Source organism: Rhagoletis pomonella, unplaced genomic scaffold, assembly GCF_013731165.1.
Source record: "Rhagoletis pomonella isolate Grant_MI unplaced genomic scaffold, Rhpom_1.0 Rhpom_scaffold_09398, whole genome shotgun sequence".
In the NCBI taxonomy this organism is placed as follows: Eukaryota; Metazoa; Arthropoda; class Insecta; order Diptera; family Tephritidae; genus Rhagoletis; species Rhagoletis pomonella.
The window spans coordinates 3,065-5,471 of record NW_023467925.1 but is presented as its reverse complement, the minus strand read 5'-3'; the positions used below and the strand labels follow the sequence as shown (position 1 = coordinate 5,471).

At 40.9% G+C, this 2,407-nt stretch overlaps 1 long non-coding RNA gene across 2 annotated transcripts; it reads left to right on the top strand.

The window, feature by feature from the left end:
- The first annotated feature begins 556 nt into the window (after positions 1-556).
- LOC118756247 lies at positions 557-1,804 on the top strand. Of its 2 annotated transcripts, XR_004995110.1 has the most exons (4): positions 557-828; positions 909-1,130; positions 1,186-1,377; positions 1,514-1,804. It is a non-coding gene; the product is annotated as an uncharacterized LOC118756247 (long non-coding RNA). The 2 variants fall into 2 exon arrangements; XR_004995109.1 differs by having other exon boundaries at positions 699-828; positions 1,186-1,804.
- Positions 1,805-2,407: the final 603 nt, after the last annotated feature.

The following is a 2,407-nucleotide window of genomic DNA, read 5'->3' as shown; positions in this document are numbered from 1 at the left end:
TGTCAATACCTTTTCAGTCAGTTGAAAAAAAATAATATAAACATTCATTTGTTGGAAATATAAGGTGCAATCCCGTATTCCTCGGACTCGGACTAGTAAAACTGTCAAAAAATAAAAATTCGTTTAGAGCGAGAGAGTAACATTGAAAAGTACGGGATCGCTTTCTAGTAAAAAATGGTAACTTCTGTCAACTTCAACATAACCTCCAAATTTTGGTTGTAAATTTTTGCTTATTTTGTATGTAAACACACTCAGTTCACACATGTAAATAACCAAAAATACTTTAAAATTCATTAGAATCCACTTAAACAAATAATTAAATACTTTGCAACATGAATTAGCAGAGTGCACTTTTCCTTTGTTTACAATTTGGTTGCCAAACACACTACAGCTGATCGTTTGACACATTTACCAGAATTTACCAGCAAAAAATTCTCGGACTAAAACTGGTAACTTCTGACAGAGAGAGAACCGAATTTACTCTCTTTTTTGTCCTCTCAATAGTCAGAGAACCGAGTACGGGATCGATTTCCAGTAAAATCTGACTGATTCTGACTATTTCTGACTAGTCCGGACTCGTACGGGATCGCAACTATAATTTAACTAAGCGCTTTAGTTATATTAGCAATGGAGCAAAAGATACGGAACAGGGGGGGGATAATTGGACTGCGGACTGTGGATATAAAATATAATTCATTGTGTTTAAATAATTTTTAAGGTTTTGCTTCAAGAATTAGTTCGTGAACGGGTGAAAATTATTGAAAATAAGAACACGGATACAAACTCAAATAAGGCGAAACAAGAGGCCTAGAGAGACTTACAAGAGAGGTACGTACAACTTAATATTCATGTTCATACGTATTTCTTTACATTGGGAAATATCCTTTGCTCAACATTTTGTCTTGCAGCTTCAGTGAGATATGTGCAACTAAGCGAACTGTGATCCAATTGAAATCAGAGTGGACTATTGTGAAAATGACGGCAAAAAAAGCGAAGTCGAAAGAGAGGCGTGAACTTTTGAAAACTGGCGGTGGGGCGCATACTGTTGCTGAACCATTATCAAACGAAGACATCTCCGTTTGGCAGCCAAATGAGTTTGTTGTCAACTTCAATTCATTTCAAATCAGCAGGTAAATATTGTCAAAATCTGCGGCATAGTATTGCATAGTTTAAATATATTTCCAGGTTGTAGTATTGGAAGAATCCTTGCCCATACAAAATAGCGCCGAATTGGAGGGATGCGAAAAAAGTAATATCGAAGCAGACGCAGTGGAGGTAATGCAGGAAGCAGACATCGTTGGCTCTAGCCAAGATAATGTTGAAAATATAAAGACACCATCTCTTAATACTAGTAGGGCAACTAAAAAGCGTAAGCAGGTAACTTATGCCGTTTATCTTTGATAAAAACAGTGGCCCTTATTGCGAATTTCTTGCGAACAAATATTTCCAAAAATTATATAGCAAAGCAAAAACAAGTATTCCCCATTTATTTTTGATTTGCCTTAAATTATAGGAACGATTTATTCACATTGAATTGGCGATAAGGCTGAACCATATACTAGCATGTGTATAAGGAGTAACAGCTAGTGACTAAAGGTTGACATTAGAATAAAGCACCGTGCTCTTTATTACCCAAGCTAAAGCATTGATGAGACTTGATGGGAATTTTGGAATTACATAGTATTTAAATAGCACCTGCATACATTCGCAATCATATGTGTGTACCATGTGAATGGCACATTGTACCAAAGTCTAAATATCGATTATGTTGTTGTTGTTGTAGCGGCTACAACAACCCCGCCCAGGACGGTTGGTATCTCAGTCGTTGTCATCAAGTTCCACTAACGGCAACCCTAGGAAGCGTGCAGCTTCTGTGGGGTTTGTCCACAGGGACAAGGCCGTTAGGGTTGTCGGGTTTTCCGGGCATGCGAAGAGATGTTTCGAGTCATGTGGGGTCTCTCCGCATGCCGGACACTCATTCGGCACATCCTCATTCAACCTACTCAGGTAGGAGTTCAACCTTCTGCAGTAGCCGGAGCGAAGTTGTGCAAGTGTTGTGCGTGTCTCCCGAGGCAGATGAGGCTCCGTCTCGTCAATGTCCGTGGGTGGTATGTCTAGAACGGCATTCACAGGTCTAGAGTCTACTAAACTCGAGACTGAGTCCCTGTGAATGCCGTTCAGGGCCTGTCGGTAAGCTGTCGGGTCCAGAGGTTGCTTAATGAACCTCTGGACTTCGTCCGTCAGTTCATATAGATGCCTCCTGACGTGCCTAGGCGAGGGCTCCTCAGCAAGCAGCTGTCTGCTTGGGTGGCCACTTCTGTGGCTCCCGATCAGGAACTGCTTGCAGAGCATTATATTGTGCTCCTTTACAGGGAGCATTTGCGCCTCGCCGTGCAGGTGGTGTTCA